The sequence below is a fragment of the Entelurus aequoreus genome, linkage group LG07, assembly GCF_033978785.1.
Source record: "Entelurus aequoreus isolate RoL-2023_Sb linkage group LG07, RoL_Eaeq_v1.1, whole genome shotgun sequence".
NCBI lineage: Eukaryota > Metazoa > Chordata > Actinopteri > Syngnathiformes > Syngnathidae > Entelurus > Entelurus aequoreus.
In genome coordinates, this window is record NC_084737.1 from 26,367,622 (window position 1) to 26,383,120 (window position 15,499).

The 15,499-nt window shown below is 40.1% G+C and overlaps 1 protein-coding gene across 12 annotated transcripts in view; it reads left to right on the forward strand.

Annotated features, from left to right (window-relative positions):
- The first annotated feature begins 1,105 nt into the window (after nucleotides 1-1,105).
- The window catches only part of huwe1 (HECT, UBA and WWE domain containing E3 ubiquitin protein ligase 1), an 86,526-nt gene continuing 72,132 nt past the window's right edge, over nucleotides 1,106-15,499 (forward strand). For 9 of the 12 annotated variants that reach the window (XM_062053053.1, XM_062053058.1, XM_062053064.1 and 6 more), the window contains exons 1-2: nucleotides 1,106-1,187; nucleotides 5,861-5,929. The gene's annotated coding sequence lies outside the window, so the exon portion shown is untranslated. Of the gene's footprint in view, nucleotides 1,188-1,261; nucleotides 1,482-5,860; nucleotides 5,949-15,499 lie in introns of those variants that run through there. The other 3 variants (XM_062053056.1, XM_062053055.1, XM_062053057.1) reach the window with 3 other exon arrangements.

The following is a 15,499-nucleotide window of genomic DNA, read 5'->3' on the forward strand; positions in this document are numbered from 1 at the left end:
CTTCTACCATCCTAGTCACGTCCGTTGTGTCCTTGGGCAAGACACTTCACCCTTGCTCCTGATGGGTGCTGGTAGCGCCTTGCATGGCAGCTCCCTCCATCAGTGTGTGAATGTGTGTGTGAATGGGTGAATGTGGAAATACTGTCAAAAGCGCTTTGAGTACCTTGAAGGTAGAAAAGCGCTATACAAGTATAACCCATTTATCATTTATCATTTATTTTAATTATTTAACGTTTATGACAACCTTTTTCCAAAACACAATATAGAATGTGAGATATAACAGGATAATCCATCCATCCATCTTCTTCCGCTTATCCGAGGCCGGGTCGCGGGGGCAGCAGCCTAAGCAGGGAAGCCCAGACTTCCCTCTCCCCAGCCACTTGGTCCAGCTCTTCCCGGGGGATCCCGAGGCGTTCCCAGGCCAGCCGGGAGACATAGTCTTCCCAACGTGTCCTGGGTCTTCCCCGTGGCCTCCTACCGGTCGGACGTGCCCTAAACACCTCCCTAGGGAGGTGTTCGGGGATAATGCATACGTTTATAATTTTTTTTCAAAACGCTTACAAAAAAGTGAGACCCCAAAAATTTACTGTGGGACCCAGTTTTATGACTTTGAAAATTCCCAGCGCCAACACTGCTGTCAACAGGAGAAAAAATGCTTTATTTAAATAAATATATTATTTATAAAGCAAGTTCGAGTATCATTGGCAAATTTTCATGCCTTGGCACGCATACCGGTATGTGTCCTCTTTTTGGGATTTCAGAATATGGTCAGCCTAGAATATGGGGGAAAGTTGAACTTTGTGTTTGTAAGTCATTATGATTTAAATCCGCACGTTGAATACATTTATACATTTACAGTTTAATACCAAGTTTAAACATGTAATATTTTTTTCTACATAAATATTAATTTAGGAGTCCATTGTACAAACTACCACTACATAATTATGTATAACAATGAATTTGTTATTAAAAATCTACTCCCAACTTTATTTACCTCATACATTGTATTTATATGCCTTGACTACAACTTAATTTAAACAGTGTTAGGTTGCGTTCTCCTAATGTTTTGAACATGCGTAATAGGAGTGCCCCGGGTTGACGCGACACCGGTTAGTCTCGCGAGATCTTGTTTTTGCCCTCCCACTCGGTAGTTCAAGATGGAGAAGTGAACGTAACACGCATTCGAGGTAAGCAGAAATACTTATTTTACACCGTCCTCATTGGTTATTAAGTAGCTGGCGACATACATGTACTGTATCTAAACACCAGCGTTGTAAAAACTCACTCGTAGTCTATTCCTGAGGCTATTAGTTGTTTTTTAAGAGGTACATTGTGAATGTAGCGTCCAAACCGCCATTTTTAATGTAGCCGTGATCCACTGATGCAGCCTTGTGCGGAGCACTCGTTGCTAACCGAGCTAGCTAGGACGCTAGCTAGATGACCATTGCACTCCTGTCACAGCTGCAAGAATACTTTTTCTGGTTAGTATATGCTCGCTTTCCTTAAATGGACACATGTCCTGTGCCTGATCATTGTTTATCCGAGTGTTCATTTGACTTTTCCTAATCTACGATCGTTAGCATTTAACCTTAAAACCTTAATTAGAGCCGAGGTGACTGGCGTTATCTTAACTGCGCGTCAACATAAAACATGTTCTTTGGTTCACTTTGCATTAAATATGACGATATATCTAATAATCTAGAAGTATACACTCTGATATTATAATAGGACAACGTATTTGACTATATTTCACTCTTGTGAAATAAATTGATACATTCATAGTACGTCAAGTACAATCAAATTGTGCGCTTCCATTCTTTATTTCATTGTTCCTATGACTAGCGAAATGTCCTTTAATATCAAATAGGTAAAAGTAGCACTGCCATTTGTATAAGTAATAGTAATAAACACCATGCACGTCACTGATGCATCCCAATATTATAAGTCAGTAGCGAGGAAGGAGACTGACATGCGAATTTAGTACCCTATAACAATAACCAAGTTGTTTACACATCTCATTGTTAAGTATATAATGTTAACAGTATTCAAACTGTCTTTGTCCAACTCAAGGGGAATTATTCAGTCAGTGGCTGTTTCCATGCACTAAGGCCCCGTTTACACTAAGGTTATTCAGGGTAAATCCCACCTAACCTTATCCGTGTCCACACACAACAATGCCACCGTTTTAAGACCCCCGCCCCTCCATCCGCCGGCACCACGCGACCTAATAAAAAAAAAGTTAAAGGCCTACTGAAATGAATTTTTTTTATTTAAACGGGGATAGCAGATCTATTCTATGTGTCATACTTGATCATTTCGCGATATTGCCATATTTTTGCTGAAAGGATTTAGTATAGAACAACGACGATAAAGATTGCAACTTTTGGTATCTGATAAAAAAAAGGCTTGCACCTACCGGAAGTAGCGTGACGTAGTCAGTTGAACATATATGCAAAGTTCCCTATTGTTTACAATGATGGCCGCATGAAGTGAGAGAGATTCGGACCGAGAAAGCGACAATTTCCCCATTAATTTGAGCGAGGATGAAAGATTTGTGGATGAGTAAAGTGCAAGTGAAGGACTAGTGGGGAGTTGAAGCTATTCAGATAGGGAAGATGCTGTGAGACCCGAGGGTGACCTGATATTCAGCTGGGAATGACTACAACAGTAAATAAACACAAGACATATATATACTCTATTAGCCACAACACAACCAGGCTTATATTTAATATGCCACAAATTAATCCTGCATAAAAACACCTGCGTGTTTGTTATGCTAGCTCCTAGCTCCTCTGCTAGCTCCTAGCTCCATAGAACACGCCAATACAATTCAAACACCTGATCAACACACACAATCACTCAGCCCAAAAGACAGTTTACCTAACCCAAGGTTCATAAAGCTTATATATTTTTAAAAAGTTACGTACGTGACGCGCACATACGGTCAAGTTATCGAATGTTTAGCAGCCAAGGCTGCATACTCACGGTACCTGATATTCAGCTGGGAATGACTACAACAGTAAATAAACACAAGACATATATATACTCTATTAGCCACAACACAACCAGGCTTATATTTAATATGCCACAAATTAATCCTGCATAATAACACCTGCGTGTTTGTTATGCTAGCTCCTAGCTCCTCTGCTAGCTCCTAGCTCCATAGAACACGCCAATACAATTCAAACACATGATCAACACACACAATCACTCAGCCCAAAAGACCGTTCACCTAACCCAAGGTTCATAAAGCTTATATATTTAAAAAAAGTTACGTACATACGCAAAAAAAAGCCAAAGCTGCATACTCACAGTAGCACGTCTGCGTCTTTGTCATCCAAATCAAAGTAATCCTGGTAAGAGTCTGTGTTGTCCCAGTTCTCTACAGGCGTCTGTGTATCCAAATCAAAAGTCCTCCTGGTTAGAGTCTCTGTTATCCGAGTTCTTCCATCTTGACTGCATCTTTCGGGAATGTAAACAAAGAAGCGCCGGCTGTGTACTGTTGTGGCTGACTACGTTCGAAAAATACGTCCATTTCGCACCGACAACTTTCTTCTTTGCTTGCTTGGCTTCCTTCTCCATAATGCAATGAACATGATTGAAACAGATTCACGAACACAGATGTCCAGAATACTGTGGAATTATGAAATGAAAACAGAGCTTTTTCATATCGGCTTCAATGTGGAAGGCATACCCGTGTTCGCCGGGCTACGTCACGCGCATACGTCATCCGCAGAGGCGTTTCGAACCGGAAGTTTAGCGGCAAATTTAAAATGTCACTTTATAAGTTAACCCGGCCGTATTGGCATGTGTTATAATGTTAAGATTTCATCATTGATATATAAACTATCAGACTGCGTGGTCGGTAGTAGTGGGTTTCAGTAGGCCTTTAAAGTACCAATGATTGTCACACACACACTAGGTGTGGCGAAATTATTCTCTGCATTTGACCCATCACCCTTGATCACCCCTGGGAGGTGAGGGGAGCAGTGGGCAGCAGTGGTGGCCGCACCCAGGATTCGTTTTTGGTGATTTAACCCCCAATTCCATACGCATGTGCAAAAAATGCGTCATAGTCATCTCCAGTGTTGCTTTGTGTGCAAGTTCTTAAATTTAATTTATCTGAACAATATCCACTGTTGTGATATTTCAATTAACTGGAATCCAGTGGGCTGTGGGGCCCTATTGTAGTGAATCACACCTGAGCCATCGTAAATTCATCAAATCTTTATTAGACACGTAAACAATATGATAAAGAACATTTTACATCAATCAAACTAGGGATCTAGATATCTGGTCAGGACACTCCTTACTCTTTTCCCTTCACCTTCTTTGTCCATTTTTTTTTTGGTGACTTTATATACTCTGGACCTAGACGTTGAGTCCGCGACATACATGGCGGACAATTACTGATACAGTCTGCTTTGCCAGTCCAAATGCATTCACTGTTTTCCGTAGTTTCCCTCAACTGCCATTTATGTTGCCCTCAACTAATACAAAGCACACGCTACCTTTTTTTTATCACATCCACGGGAGCTTGCATTCTCGTTGACTCTCCTTCGACAAATGGACAAAGTTTTTCGCTAAGTAGAATCACAGCTGACCTGGACATTCGAAAGTTCTCTTGCCGTCTGATAAGTGTTGTATCCGAAATAGCTGCAATCGCTTTCTCTTAAGGTATTCATGTGTGATTTCCACAAGCGTCTGTACAGACGGAAGGAGAAACACGGGCATGTCTGGATGACTCTCCTCCATATTTCCAGTGGTTAGCTCTGAGTTACGAAACCGCTTTATTATGAAGCTGGCTGTGGCTCGTTCTTTCTGACGTCACTTCCTCTCCGAACTCAGTTTGTAAACAATCGATGAGTCCATACAAAGAAATACACGGCGCACTTACTCGTGCAAAAAATTGTCTGAGGATAGGACCTTAAACAATATTTTAGTGTGGCTGAAACGAGGTTTAGGCTAAATAATTATTCGTTTAAGGCAGGGGTCGGCAACCCGCGGCTCCGGAGCCGCATGCGGCTCTTTGACCACTATGTGACCACACAGCTTACACTGACGGTGACCGTATAAAACAACTTTAACACTGTTACCCACACTGTGAACCCACACCAAAAAAGAATGACAAACACATTTCTGGAGAACATCCGCACCGTTAAACAACATAAATACAACAGAACGAATACCCAGAATCCCATGCAGCCCTAACTCTTCCAGTTTACATTGTACACCCCCGCTACCACCACCACCACCACCCCCCCCCCCCTTTTTGCGGCTCCTTACAAGTCAACAGTGCAGTTCTTATTGTACCCAATGTCCGCTGTCTCCCGTACACTGAGGTGTGCTTATTTCCCTTAAGCGTGGATTAATGTATTGCTTTTTGCGGCTCCTTACAAGTCAACAGTGCAGTTCTTATTGTACCCAATGTCCGCTGTAATATTGGCACGGATTAGAAATATTACGTCTATAATGGCTATGCTGATGTTAAATAGCAGACAGCGTCAAGAAATGTTCTTAGAGTGCGCTACGAACATGACACTCCTACCAAGAAGGTTTCGAGATTGCTGGATTGGATGCGGGTCCCATAATGGGGATAGACTGTCTTTTAGATACATATAGAGTAATTTGTTACCATGACAAGAAGGGATATCCTACTTTTTGCATTCAAGTAGACAGTGGGAAGACCAGTTGGCAAAAACATTATGGGACCTAATATATTTTATTATTATTTATATTTGCGTTACTGTCTTGCTGTGGATGAGTTGTACTGTTACGCCGAAGTAAGCAAACAAAGTAAAATATAATTGAGTTGTTCTTTCCTGTCATGGCTCTAAAGGCAATATTTCCATCTTTCTAGACACTGAAGCAAACTACAAAACATGCCAGTAAAAAGAGTGGAGGAGCTATTGAACCAAAGCAGTTTCTGGTATGTACTGCTCCATCAGGTACTACATCTGTAATCTGTTCTGATAATATAAATGTGCAGCATGAGCTTCCGATAAGTGTTTGGCCATTAAAATACATGTCTTCTCAATCGAATTTCATTTTATTGGAAAATGACCACGCGCTGGGATTAATAGACGTGAAGCCACGGTATTGTTGCAGGAAATGTTAGCCCCGGTGATTGCTGAACCCTCCTTCATGGAGTTCTATGTCAGAAGTAAATAATGGTAACTGCACCAATGTTGTAAAAAGATGTGAAATTGACGATTTAGATAGCAGCTCACGAGGGCTGTAACGATAGCCGGTGATAATGATAACCGCAGTAAAACTTCAGAGGTGTTCTAAATTAAAATGATCGAAAAACCTTGATTGACAACTGCAATTTGATATACTCATGCACTGCCAGATTGCTATCCTAAATGCTAACATGAAAACAAGACACATTAATGTATTTCTCCATTATGACAAATGACAGTTGCACAAAAAGGTTCGGTAAGATGTTTAACATTTTTTAAATGGAAATGAAAAGTATTATTTTTATTTATTACACAGTATATATGCTGAGCGCTCAAAAGTAAGTACATGTTCAGTCAAAGACAAATAAATACAAGCAAGTCAAGTGAAGTAGAACATTACACTGTGCAATTTCTTTAACCATCAACTATGACAATCAACCATTATTTGGCAGAAAATTAAGCATATCTGCTCTTTTAGGAAGCATACGCGATATTTGACTAATCACTATGTCTTCAGCTGTGGAAAACCCTTCTTAGGAAGGTGGTGTGCATACTGCTGGTCAGGGGCCGTGTTGTCATCTGTTGCATGTGAAATATTAATTTCACGTTTACAGTTAATTATTGCATGTTTTAACATGATAAGCAGTGTCAGTTTGTTGGTTACCTGCAGATGAACAGCAGACGACTTGCTGACTTAGCCGCCGCTGCTGGTAGATTCACTTCTGTCTCAGGGGATCGAAAACGCGTCATTCATTCAATGTTATCACATGCTGTGTCTGCTAAGGTTTCTGCTAGTATTTTCTCAATTTGATGCAATATCCACTCCAAGTATTGCAAGTTGCCCTGTTGTCTTCCTTTCTTCTGAATAATTCTAACATCTGTACTGCGGATCAGCGCTGTGCATGGTGACATCTTCCCTAACTGTGTGTATTTTAGTTACATAAAAAATAAAACTTGGCCAACAGATTTCAGAGTGTGTATAAGTACTTTTTGAGCACATTCAACAATACCACAATAATAATGGTAACCATAATAATTTTGGTCACGATAACCGTGATATGATATTTTCACTCAGTCATAAACAGTCATCTGTCGCTAAATAATCAGTTATTAGGCTAGTCTGGCAAATGTCTCACATTTGCTTGGATTTAACAAAAGTTTAAACTTATTAGTTGCAGAGACTACCAGATGGATGGATAGATTTACTTTATTGATCAAAAGGGAAGACAGTGCAACTGGAAGGGATGACAGGCAGGCAAGTGACTATTAGGGGTAAAGCCTTCCTTAGGCCTATTTGCACAAGATTTTTTATTACAATATTAAATAAAAACATTTTATACATTTTACATATTTTCCCCACAAATAATTAGAATTAAAATACTATATGGAAGTATAGAACAGTGCATTTGGGAAGTATTCACAACACATTTTTTGTGCATTTTACGTCACATCCTTATTACATAATTTATTACATTTTTCCCTCAAAATTCTACACTCTACCCCATAATGACAACGGGAGATTTGTTTTGGTGATTATCTTTTGTTGTAGGTAATTAACTTGTACATATGTATTCACAGTTTTTGTCATTAAGCCTTAAATTGAGCTAATCATGTTTTCACTTATCATCAGTTGGATGTTTCTACAGCCTAATTTGAGTGTGGTAAATTCCATTTTTTGGACCAAACATATACCAAGCATAAAGTCAAATAAATTGTCTGTAGACCTGTTTGACAGGATTGTCTCCAGGCAAAAATCTGGCGAAGAAATAATGCTGCTTTAAAGGTGAGCACATTGTCCTCCGTCATCTGGGAATGAAAGAAGTTCGGAAGCACCAGGACTCTTCCTAGAACTGGCCGACATTCTAAACTGAGTGATCAGGGGAAAAGGGCCTTAGTCAGGGATGTGATTAAAAACCTGATTGTAACTGACTGCACTCCAGCATTAAGTCAAGATATCAAATTAGTGGCTTCAGAGCAACTTGGTGAATGTCTTTGACTGGCGCAGCCAGAGCCCAGTCTTGATTGAACATTTCTAGAGCGATCTCAACATGGCTGTACACTAGGGATGTAACGGTATCAAAATCTCACAGTGCGCTATTATCACGGTATTAAGGCCACAGTACGATATTATTGTGGTATATGTCCGGAAAAAAAGGGCATAGTGTGTAAAATAAGGTTTCAGGAATGTTTAGGATAAACAAACTTACCTGTACAGTAACTGAACACAAAAATAATACTTAAATGTTCTATTCATATTTATTACTAGAAACATGTACATTTAACTGTAAATAATTGTGCAGGAACATCTACTGTTTGAAATATTAAAAAAATAACTTGCAGTTGAAGTCTTTTAAAGTAATAATGCGAACATTCAGTATAACAAGTGTAAAACAAAAATGTTCACTTTAGTGTCTTTCAACTTTTACCGTATGAGAAGCAGTGTCCTCTACAGCGGACATATTTTCGTTCCGGTTCGGAAAATACTGTTTTTCAGAAAAGTTAACAATTTAACTTTAATTAACGTGAACACCTCACAAACTGATGTTTAGCTTAGCTGGCTTCAAATCTCTTTTTGGGTGGCGGTTTATGAGGTGGCAACTTGTCCAGGGTGTGTACGCTGTCTTCCTGGCAGTGTGCAGCTTGTCCACCTGCGACATCGAGAGAGACACATGGTAGAAAATGGATGGATGGATTGAGGATTTTTCAGGTAGCTTTTCAGTTTACTTGTATTTCCTGCAGTGTACAGGTTTTTTTGGGGATTTCTCTCCGTGCGTTGTATCCTGGCTCGCTGGCATTGGAGACGAAAAGTTCTTACCTCTACCAAAGAGGTTATGTTTTCACCAGAGCTTGTTTGTGTGTTTGTTAGCAACATAACTCAAACAGTTATGGGTGGATTTTGATGACATTTTTAAATGTCCACAAAAAAACTATTCCTCTGATCTACTACATTCCCCTTCCTGCTTACGGCATTCCACGGCGGTCCTGCGCTGCGCAAAGGATTCTAGGAGATGTTTACTTTCAAACCCGACCAACGCTAAAGCTCCAGAAAAAAATACATTCACTAAGTTTTTGTTGATACTGTCACACGTTAAGGCATTATTTTGAAGAGTTTGAAACCGCAATACAGCGGGATCTACAATATCGTTACATCCCTACTGTACAACAGTGCTTCACATCCAACTTCATGGAGTTTAAGAAATCCTGCAAATAAGAATGGGCGAAACTTTTCAAAGAGGAAAACTAAGCTTGTGGAATTAAATTTAAAAAGACTTGAAGCTGTCATGGTTGTCAAAGGTGCATCAACTAAGTATTGATCAAAGGCTTTAAAGGCATGTATGTGTATATGTATGTATATATCTATTTACAGTATATATGTATGTACATGTACATATATATATATATGTGTGTGTGTGTGTACATTTATGTAAATGTGTATATTTATGTGTGTGTGGGTGTGTCTGTATATTTATGTATATGTGTGTGTATATATAAATGTGTACGTGTGTATATAGGTGTGCATATATGTATGTGTCTGTGTGTGTGTGTGTGTGTGAGAGTGTGTGTGTATATATATATATATATATATATATATATATATATATATATATATATATATATATATATATATATATATATACATATGATTACTGCTTTGCACACTCTTGGCATTCTTTCGGTGAGCTTCAAGCACACCTGTGAAGTGAAAACCATTTCAGGTGATTACTTCTTGAAGCTCGTCGAGAGAATGCTGAGAGTGTGCAAGGCAGTAATCAGATCAAAGTGTGGCTATTTTGAAGAAACTACAATATAAAACATGTTTTCAGTTATTTCACTTTTTTTTAAATACATAACTCCACATGTGTTCATTCATAGTTTTGATGCCTTCAGTGACAATCTACTATGTAAATAGTCATGAAAATAAAGAAAACGCATTGAATGAGAAGGTGTGTCAAAACTTCATTTTTTTCCCTCAAAATTCTACAGACAATACCCCATAACGACAATGTGGGAAAAAAATTGCAAATTTATTATAAATATAGAATAAAAAAATGTAGTTATGCAAGTATTTACAGCCTTTGCTCAATACTTTGTTGATGCACCTTTGGCAGCAATTACAGCCTCAAGCCTTTTTGAATACGATGCCACAAGCTTGGCAAATGTATCTTTTGTCAGTTTAGGCCATGGGGGTCAAACTCTGGCCCGCGGGCCAAATTTGGCCCACCGTGTAATTTCACTTGGCCCTTTAGGCGATATCAAATTAACACTAGAGCTGGCCCGCCGATTATATACAGCGGCGGTGCCGCGGTAACACCCATTCACCGCTAATTCTCATACTTGCCAACCCTCCCGGGAGACTCACAAATTTCAGTGCCCCTCCCGAAAATCGTCACGTCCGCTTTTCATCCAGTCCAATGAGTGCTGGCCCAGTCACATAATATGTGCGGCTTCTGTACGCACACACAAGTGAATGCAACGCATACTTGGATCAACAGCGATACAGGTTACACTGAGGGTGGCCGTATAAACAACTTTAACACTGTTAGAAATATACGCCACACTGTGAACCCACACCAAACAAGAATGACAAACACATTTCGGGAGAACATCCGCACCGTAACACAACATAAACACAACAGAACAAATACCCAGAACACCTTGCAGCCCTAACTCTTCCAGGCTGCAATATATTGTGTATACCACCAAACCCTGCCCCCCCCAACCCCGCCCACCTCAACCGACGCACGGAGCAGCACATATCTTGTGACTGGGCCGGCACGTTGTTCGAATGGATGAGAAGCGGACGTGACGGGGCGGCATGGCGTAGTGGGTAGAGCGCCCGTGTCAGAAACCTGAGGGTTGCAGGTTCGCTCCCCGCCTCTTACCATGCCGTTGTGTCCTTGGGCAGGACACTTCACCCTTGCCCCCGGTGCCACTCACACCGGTGAATGAATGTTGAATGAATGACAGGTGGTGGTCGGAGGGGCCGTAGGCGCAAATTGGCAGCCACGCTTCCGTCAGTCTACCCCAGGGCAGCTGTGGCTACGAAAGTAGTTTACCACCACCAGGTGTGAATGAATGACGGGTTTTTAACATGTAAAGCGACTTTGGGTACTTAGAAAAGCGCTATATAAATCCCAGGTATTATTATTATTATTATTATGAGAAGCGGACGTGACGACAGCTCGTAGAGGACGTTAAAGGCAGTGCCTTTAAGGCACGCCCCCAAGACTGTGGTCCGGGTGGACTACGAGCTTTAATGACTGATGAACACCTTCGTTGGATAATGAAGGTTGCCTCAGCTCAAAGCCTAAGCCCCGACATTAATGAACTAGCATCCAAGAAAAGATGGCAGGTATCTGGCTTGGGCACATCAGATTAGATCAGTGTGTTGTAAACTGAGCAGTTTAAAGTCCTGAATGGTTGGTTTATTCATTATTTTATTTTCAAATTTATTAGCCTGTGGAAAAAGTTAATGTTGATATTTACCTCAGAAGGCTGCAAATAGAAAAGAGGCATTACATTTTTATTTAAATTGTATTTGATATGCAATTGATATTTTTTAATTATTATTATTATTATTTGAAACTGGATTTTGCATGTCACTATAAAGTTATATAAGCTTTGCTTGTTCAATATTCAATGCAAAACTTGTTTGGGTCCCTATTAAAAGGTTAATTTGTTCAATCTCCTTAAAGTTGGATTGGAAGCATTGGTTTTCATCCAGGATGTCTCTGTATATTGCTGCATTCAGCTTACCGTAGTCTAGTCATGGAAGTGACCAAGAACCCGATAGTCACTCTGTCAGAGCTACAGCATTCTTCTGTGGAGAGAAGAGAACCTTCCAGAAGGACTTCCATCTCTGCAGCAATCCACCAATCAGACCTGTTTGGTAGAGTGGCCAGACGGAAGCCCTTTTTTAGTAAAACGTTTGCCAAAATGCACCTGAAAGACTCATAGACCATAAGAAACAAAATCCCATGGTCTGATGCAACAAAGATTAAACTCTTTGGCGTGAATGCCAGGCATCACATTTGGAGGAAACCAGGCACTGCTCATCAACAGATCAATACCATCTTTACAGTGAAACGTGGGGGTGGCATCATGATGTGGGGATGTTTTCCAGCGGCACAAACAGGGGGACTAGTCAAGATAAAGAGAAAGATGAATGCAGCAATGTACATAGACATTCCGGATTAAAACAAACACTTCCCATCCAACCTGATGGAGCTTGAGAGGTGCTGCAAAGAGGAATGGGCGAAACTGCCCATAGATAGGTGTGCAAAACTTGTGGCATCATATTCAAAAAGACTCGTAACTGTAGTTTTTGCCAAAGGTGCCTCAACAAAGTATTGAGCAAAGGCTGTGAATACTTATGTACATGTGATTTATTTTTATTTTTATAATAATAATTATTATTATTATTTTGCAAAATTTAAATAAAAAAAATTCACATTGTCATTATGGTGTATTGTGTGTAGAATTTTGAGAGTAAACATGTATCTATCCATTTTGGACTAAGGCTTTAAAAAAAAAGTGAAAAATTAAGCGCTGAGTACTTTCTGGATGCACTTTGTGTATATATATATATATATATGATATTGATTTTTAGTACATTTGAAAATAAAAACAAACACTTCTCCATGTTGTCATTGGGTTTTTGTATGAATTAATTTATTCTATTTTGGAGTAAGGCTGTTGCTTTTATAAATGTGGAAACAAGTGAAGCACTGTGAATACTTTCCGGAGGCACTGTATGTATAACAATATATATTATTTCATATTGTATTGTGGCGTATGTCTCTCCCTACTTGGTTGCATTTGTCCCATATGAAATAAAGCTGCTCTAGAAGCTTCATAAGCTTTGTTTCTCCACCCCTCTCTAGTCAGTGTGGACTTGATTTTGTTTTGTTCCCAATCTGTAAGTCTTTTGGGTCAATGTTGAAATGTTTAATAACATTTGCTGTACTATATCTTTAAATTCAATCATAAACCAGATATATTTATGGATACATTAATGAATAATTGTCCAAATTAAAGTGGAAAAACTGCTATTTGACTAACTTAAATGAAATGGCAAATAAACAAGACAAAAATTATTTCTACCGATTTTATTATTTGGCATGATTCTCCCTTTCTGTCCAGCCCTCGCTAGTGCATCACACTGAGCATTTGAGCTTCGACCCCTTTGTTTGTGCCATCAGTTAGATTGCTGGGTTGCACCTGCTGTCACATCTGGTTTCTCTTGCTTCGGACTCAAGCACATGGTGGGCAAACGCAGTGTATTTCTTGAAAAAAGTAAATTGAAAGAGTGGAATGCCATACAAATGCACTGTTCTTGCTTGTAGAAATTGTTTCAATACAGATTTTAGTAAGTTATTACAGAGTTCATAAAGGCCCAAGCTACTTAGGCGAAACAGTCTGCAAAGGTCACAGTTTTCTTTAGGTAACTTCCACATGGAAAGGATTTGTGTGTTGTTGTTGTTAAAGCGTGCACGGTGCAATGTTTCGTAGCAAGAAAACCTGGCTACCTAGTATTAAAGGCCTACTGAAATGCGATTTTCTTATTTAAACGGGGATAGCAGGTCCATTCTATGTGTCCTACTTGATCATTTCGCGATATTGCCATATTTTTGCTGAAAGGATTTAGTAGAGAACATCGACGATAAAGTTCGCAACTTTTGGTCGCTGATAAAAAAAGCCTTGCCTGTACCGGAAGTAGCAGACGATATGTGCGTGATGTCACCGGGTGTGGAGCTCCTCACATCTGCACATGGTTTACTACAATCATGGCCTCCAGCAGCGAGAGCGATTCGGACCGAGAAAGCGACAATTTCCCCATTAATTTGAGCGAGGATTCGTGGATGAGGAAAGTGATAGAGTGAAGGACTAGAGGGCAGTCGGAGCCATTCAGATAGGGAAGATGCTGTGAGAGGCGGGTGGGACCTGATATTCAGCTGGGAATGACTAAAACAGTAAATAAACACAAGACATATATACTCTTATTAGCCACAACACAACCAGGCTTATATTTAATATGCCACAAATTAATCCCGCATAACAAACACTTCCCCCCTCCCATCCATATAACCCGCCAATACAACTCAAACACCTGCACAACACACTCAATCCCACAGCCCAAAGTACCGTTCACCTCCCCAAAGTTCATACAGCACATATATTTCCCCAAAGTCCCCAAAGTTACGTACGTGACATGCACATAGAGGCACGCACGTACGGGCAAGCGATCAAATGTTTGGAAGCCGCAGCTGCGTACTCACGGTACCGCGTCTGCGTATCCAACTCAAAGTCCTCCTGGTCAGAGTCTCTGTTGTCCCAGTTCTCCTCAGGCCAATGGTAAAGCTTGACTGTCATTTTTCGGGAATGTAAACAATGAAACACCGGCTACGTGTTTGTGTTGCTGCGATACACCGCTTCCCACCTACAGCTTTCTTTGCTGTCTCCATTGTTCATTGAACAAATTGCAAAAGATTCACCAACACAGATGTCCAGAATACTGTGGAATTTTGCGATGAAAACAGATGACTTATTAGCTGACCACAATGCTGTCCCAAAATGTCCTCTACAATCCGTGACGTCACGCGCAGGCGTCATCATACCGAGACGTTTTCAGCAGGATATTACGCGCGAAATTTAAAATTGCACTTTAGTAAGCTAACCCGGCCGTATTGGCATGTGTTGCAATGTTAGGATTTCATCATTGATATATAAACTATCAGATTGCGTGGTCGATAGTAGTGGGTTTCAGTAGGCCTTTAATAAAATTTGATTAATAAATACCTTGTATTCCATAGCAACAATAGCAACTTGTCCACGAGAGTGCTTTGGAGTTGTAGGAGTGTGTATTTGTTGAGTTTTGATTAATTTGCTGCCTCAATTATAACTTTAAAGGCCAACTGAAACCCACTACTACCGACCACGCAGTCTGATAGTTTATATATCAATGATGAAATCTTAACATTGCAACACATGCCAATACGGCCGGGTTAACTTATAAAGTGCAATTTTAAATTTCCCGCCACACTTCCGGTTGAAAAAGCCTTCGGAGGATGACGTATGCGCGTGACGTAGCCCGGGGAACAGAGGTATGCCTTCCTCATTGAATACAATACAAAAAAGCTCTGTTTTCATTTCATAATTCCACAGTATTCTGGACATCTGTGTTGGTGAATCTTTTGCAATTTGTTTAATGAACAATGGAGGCTGCTAAGAAGAACGTTGTAGGTGGGTCGGTGTATAGCGGCTGGCTGTAGCAGCACAACAAGGATTACTCACTTGGATAGCAGACGCGCTAGCCG